The following is a 5,874-nucleotide window of genomic DNA, read 5'->3' on the forward strand; positions in this document are numbered from 1 at the left end:
GAAATTTAACTTTGGGTGGTGAACACACAATGCAATATAATATGACATATTGTTGAATTGTATACTTGAAACTTATTTGACTATTAACAAATGTCATCCCAATAATTTTAATAAAAAAGTTAAAGGAAAGAAAAAAGGAAATTCTGTCATCTTCATTCTCATCTGTCCTTCATTGATCCCCATTATTAACCCCTAGGTTTCCACAGGCTAATATTCAGCACTGTTGACAGGTTTACATTTCTACTTTAAAGTCATTTATAGACATACTTGCAAAAGAGATGCGTACACTAGATACTCTTGTATGGCTGGCTTGACTCATTTTAATATTTATAAAAGTAACTTGTACTAGCTTTTACACGGCATATGCCCTGAATTCTCAGTGGATTAGCACATATTTCTTAATTATGTCACAGTTTGATGTGGTTTAGCTGCGGTTGTCTATATTTTAGGCCTTCTGGAATACATGGCCTCAAGGCTACCACACTAGGGCATAAGAAATAACTGAGAGGCATACCCTGCTCTTATCTATCTCTATTTAGAGGTAACACATCACTTTCACTTATAGTTCATTGGCTAGAAATAGTCTTATCACTGAAAACTTCCTATAGCTGAAATAGGGAATCAATTACCTCAATATTTGGTGAAAACCCAATATTGTCTTTCACATTAAATTGACATATCCAACCATGATAGTATACATACATATACCAATAAAATTTTTAATCAAATAAAATTTTTATAATATAAACAGCATTCAAGTATCCTTTTTTTTTTGTCCATAGATCGTAAAACTTAAGTATTAGACTATATCTTTACTGAGATAAAGTGATATAAATAAACAATTGTCCAGATTATTTCAGGTCTTTAAACATTATAATGAGAGAAGATAATAGAGATTCAGGACAAAAATAAAATCTAAATTAAGTAATGTCTTCTAAATTGAGTATTATTATTCTCATCATTATACTTAAGGAAATTAGTAATCCTGAAGTTAAGGGACTTGATAGTATTGTGACTTTAGAAAAAATAAACAAAATAGTGTCTGACTGAATACATACAGTTTTAAAAGGACTTCACTGTGCTCTTCATTATTTGTGATCAATAATGAAAGCACTATAAGAACAAAGGGATTGTAGACATCTCCAGTCTCAGAAAATCTTTTTCATCTACTCCCACACAATTCATGGCTATCTTGTTGACTGTTTCACCAGTCTTCACATTAAATAATGGTCTCATTGAAATTTTACCTTTTCATTTAAATTCTGACCGTAGTCTACAGCCATGCCACCCTGAACAAGCCCGATTCCATCTGATCTAGGAAGATAAGCAGTGTCGGGCCTGGTTAGTTCTTGGTTAGGAGACCACTTAGGAAGACCAGCTGCTGTAGGCGTAAAACATAAAAAATAATGGATTGTAAGCTGACCAGGTCCTTGCAATCTGTGAGGTCAACCAAGGATTGCTTTGCCTAAAAAAAAAAAAAAAAATTAAAAAAATTAAAAAATAAAAAATTCTGATCATAAAATGTTGATTGTTTTCCTCTGAAATGCTTCTGCTAAATGTTACTGACTGAAGCATCTTGTCTCTCTGCATCATTGAAAAAATTACAAACTGCCATTGTAATATTTAATCAATGTTATTTGAGATAGATAAATTACAAAGCATGGACTATACTGTATCTATTGAAAAATATGACAATATTATTCTTTAAAATTTATTTATTGCATATTGGTTTATATCTGATATTTTTGATAATTACTAGAAAAATCCCGTTGTCAAATTTACACAATTGATTTAAAATCGATCAGAAGTAATTAATATTAACTCATTGTTATTTTAAATGACATCAAAGGACACAGGATTTATCCAACTTTTATCCATTTGTTAATTAATTGCTGCTCTTTAGCTGAAAAATATGTTTTTGCTGAGATTGACATTATTCAATAGAAACCCAACTCAGCACTGACTGTGGAACCGATTTGAGGCACTGCTTTCATCAATGGCATCACAATGCACATGAGCCGAGTCTCAAAGAATGTACAGGTAATCACAAGCTACAATTTGGGCAATTCCTGTGATGGTATTTTGAGGATTAGATGACTCAGGAATTGTTTTCCTTTCCTTTCCAAAGGCTCTTCTTAAAGTTAATGGATTCTATTTAGTGATCTTCACATATATTGAAATATTATTTTAGATTTAGGAACATATCTAATACCACCATTGTTTGATCACAAGGAGTGATCAAATTATCAAATTCTTTGGGCTCCAGGATCTAAATTCTAAAGACAAGGACAATACCTAGAATATATATTTATTGAACAAATAAAAACAGATTAAAATCACTTATGTGTTATGATATATAGGTTAATAGCCCAGTCATATCTCATTCAGAGATCTTCACAATACTTGCAATTCTCATAACTATACTAATTTCAGGTAATGGCAAATGACAAAATATAGACAGTATTGCTTGGAATAATGCATTGAAACTTATTAGTCATTAACATGTTAACTTGAATTAGCTGATCTATTTTAGGATAGAGATGAAATATGACTTAAAACCATTTTGAGTTAGTGGAATGGAAACTTTCCAAAAGATACATGAAAAAGAAAAATAAAGTTTAACAGAATCTCATAACTGGAAAATTAGCAACTTATATGAAATAAGTAAAATGAATACATATAGAAGCTGGAGATAAACTAAGGAAAAATATCTTACTACATAATTTTATACAGTATTTTCACAGTGTTGTTTTAACTAGAAGTTTAAATGTACGAAACTAACAAACTTTATGTATCCAGGTAGAACCAGGCAGAATATTAGGTAATCATTGTGGGCTATGGGAGGTGAGTTGAAGCTAAAGATAGTTTGTCAGTAGGAAAAAAAAAGCTGAAAAAAATTTTCTTTCTTAGTTTAAATAATCAATTAATCAATGCATTTTATGATTGGTTTCTAAATATTGGCAAAAAAAATTTTTGTTGAATGCTTCCAACCATATCTTTCCACTAAAGATAAAACTATTTTAGCAGAGACTACTGCCCTGTGCCAATTTAAACTTGAACTCCATGTGAATGGAATGAGGGATTAGGCAGTGCCCCCTGGATATCTTGTTAAAACATATGATGTACCTACCCCACAATCGGGGTTTCTGATTTAGACGGTTTTAAGATGGGGCCCAAGAATTTGAACTTTAACAAGTTCTAGGTTCTGTTGCTACTGCTCTTGTGAACCACTGATGTAAATTTTCCCAACTAGGTGAAAATTATTAGTATGACAACTAGTGGAGATAATTGTATATTTGATAGCAAAAACTAAAAATTACTGGCTTGTTTGCTTTCTTGCTGTTGTCATTGATTTTTAATCATAAGAACTGAGTTTCCAAATTAAAGATTTGTTTGTTATATAACAGCTATTCTCTATCTAATTTTGTTATGTGTGTTTAAAGAGAAGCTGAATAATAGGAGTTTTAAACAGAGCTACTTCAAACGTATATCTGTTATGGGCTATGAAATTCTAATAGGATGAGTTGACTTTTAGAAGTTTCAGATGATCACAGTGGAATGAAAAAGTCAGAATCAATACATGGTTGTCTATTGTTCTTTGAGATACATTTTGAATTAGTGACTACATAGAGAGCATCGCTTTTAAAAAAAGAAAGCCATCATCAACAAGATGGATTCCAATAGCTCCACAGGAGGAAGTGCCACCGGCTATATCAATGATCCGTATAATAAAAATCTGTGACTTTTTGTGTCAGTGAGCTAAATTGAGTGGATTATTTATATACCTATTTATTTGAAATTATATATATTTTCTTTTTTTGTCTTTTAAATCTAGGAGGAAAATAATTATTTTCAAAGCAACACACTAAAACCATAAATTAAACTACTCTACAAATAAGTTTAGTCATCATTTAAATTACTAATGTTTTTGAAGCAGTAGAATAAGGCTAGATTTATTTATTTGAAAGATGATAGACTTGAACAAAGTATGTTATGAATATTCTTAGGCTTATGAGTTTAATATCATGGAGAGCAACTATGATATATTCTTATCTAATATTCCCTGGGGCCATTTTCAAACACACAGACACTGGGTTAGCTGGGCCACTGGTCTGACCCTTCTGTTATTCTACAGCTATTGAGGAGAATGTTTTATGAATAGTACAGATATTGAAGCTAAACTTTATTTGTCATTATATGGTTTAAATAATTTAAAAATATATTCATAAGTTACAAGATCTCTTGTAACACAGCAATCTTGTGAGATAGGCAAAGCAATCTCATGACTAAAGCAAATATCACTTTCTGAGGGAGTGAAAGTTTCTAATTGAATTACCGTAAAACTGACCACCACTACCCAATGCAAAAATAGAAAATTATGAACAGTCATAGTACTTTATGTCTTCTATCTCTACTAGCAATTTGGCATTATCATGGCAATGAAGGGCCATTAAGAACAGCTCTAGATCATCCTTTTCCATGTTACAGGTCATTCTTGAATCACTTCATTTTTCTCTAATTGTTCTTTCCAGCATGGCCAATATTGCTCATAAAGAAAGTCAAGACTGTAAGCCACAAGTTTTAGCACCTTATTTTGGCCCTTGTGCCTGGTGCCTCTTGGTTGTTCATTTAAACATGCATTTTCTCATCAATAACAAGGTTGGTAATATCCATGTTATACAACATAGTTATTACCAATATTTGCATTGACAATGGGTTAATGGGACATGTAATGAATTCACTCTAGCACTGCCAAATATCATAAAAATTGCCAGGGATAAAAGAATGAAAATACGTGGTGTACGGCTTTAAGGATCATTATTGTCTAGCATGGAAACAGGCTCAAAAATCAAATATTATATATGAAATTATAACTATAATGAAAATAGTAAGGATAATAGAAGCATATGATAACATGTATTTTGTTTTCATGGTCTAGGTGAGTATGAATTCAGAGAAAATGAAAGTGTTAATTTTTCAATACAAATGTAAGGCATTCCATGACTGTCCTGTTATGTGCTTATTTCATAATACTCATGATATAAACAGCCTTATCAGTGTTTTACATTTACAACATATGCCTTATATTGATCTCTCAAATGTATTTTAAATATTTTCTCAGAATCTAGGTGTCATTGGTTAGACATTCATACTGTATTTGAAACTAATTATACAAAATGAAAAGAATCTAGGTATCATTCATGAAAGTACTCTAAAATATCTGTAGTGAAATGCATGTAAATTATTCCAAAGGAAGCTTCTTATCAAAGGAAGAAAGAGAATGAAGAAGTAAAATATATATAATTTATATGGCAATAATTGCTACAGTTAAATAAAAAGCATGAAAAGGAAATAGGAAGTAATTTCAAATAGGATAGTTTGGGAATGAAATATTTACATTATTATCTAAAGAAAATGAAGAAGTGAGCTATGAGAATATCAGATAGAAAAGGGTTCCAGGCAGAGAGAAAAACAAGGGCAAAGGCTAGGAGGCAGAAGCCTGCTTTGTATATTGGACAAACAGTGCAAAGACCAATGTAACTGTAGGAAACAAGGAGAATTAGAATGCTAAGAGATATCATCAGAAAGTTTCTGTGTGTGTAGGGTTAGAGGTCATGTAGGAACACCTTTTTACTCTGGGTAATTGGGGAGTTAATAGAGTGTTTTGAACAAAGAAGCTTTATCTCTGTACTAAGTTGATTCTATTGCTAACTATTTTGAAAACATACTATGGAGAGTGAGGCAAGTTGTGTGTGTGTGTGAGGGGTGGTCACAATAAGGAATTTTAGAAAGCTATTACAATAATTCAAGTAAACGTAAGTGGCTTAGACCAGAATAGTTTTCATAATAGAGATGGTAAGAAGTGAGTAGTTT

General features: G+C 31.5%; 1 pseudogene; it reads left to right on the forward strand.

The window, feature by feature from the left end:
- Window positions 1-1,271: 1,271 nt before the first annotated feature.
- On the forward strand, window positions 1,272-1,390 carry LOC112471887 (annotated as a pseudogene).
- The last annotated feature ends 4,484 nt before the right edge of the window (window positions 1,391-5,874 follow it).

Source organism: Pteropus alecto, unplaced genomic scaffold (genome assembly GCF_000325575.1).
Source record: "Pteropus alecto unplaced genomic scaffold, ASM32557v1 scaffold29, whole genome shotgun sequence".
NCBI classification, from domain to species: Eukaryota; Metazoa; Chordata; class Mammalia; order Chiroptera; family Pteropodidae; genus Pteropus; species Pteropus alecto.